This window comes from Physeter macrocephalus, chromosome 7, assembly GCF_002837175.3.
Source record: "Physeter macrocephalus isolate SW-GA chromosome 7, ASM283717v5, whole genome shotgun sequence".
NCBI lineage: Eukaryota > Metazoa > Chordata > Mammalia > Artiodactyla > Physeteridae > Physeter > Physeter macrocephalus.
Window position 1 is genome coordinate 100,541,753 of NC_041220.1, and position 279 is coordinate 100,542,031.

Genomic DNA, 279 nt, shown 5'->3' on the forward strand with positions numbered 1-279 from the left:
CCGGACACGCAGGCCCAGCAGCCATGGCTCACGGGCCCAGCCGCTCCGCGGCACGTGGGATCCTCCCGGACCGGGGCACGAACCCACGTCCCCTGCATCGGCAGGCGGACTCTCAACCACTGCACCACCAGGGAAGCCCCAATACAGCAGGTTCTTATTAGTTATCTATTTTATAAATATTGGTGTATGTGTGTCAATCCCAATTTCATAATTCATCCCACCACCACCACGCCCCCGCCACTTTCCCCCCTTGGTGTCCATCCGTTTGTTCTCTACATA

General features: G+C 57.3%; 1 protein-coding gene across 8 annotated transcripts in view; it reads left to right on the forward strand.

Annotated features, from left to right (window-relative positions):
- Window positions 1-279, forward strand: part of LDB2 (LIM domain binding 2) — a 394,247-nt gene that overhangs the window by 197,962 nt on the left and 196,006 nt on the right. The gene's annotated exons all lie outside the window — the stretch shown is intronic.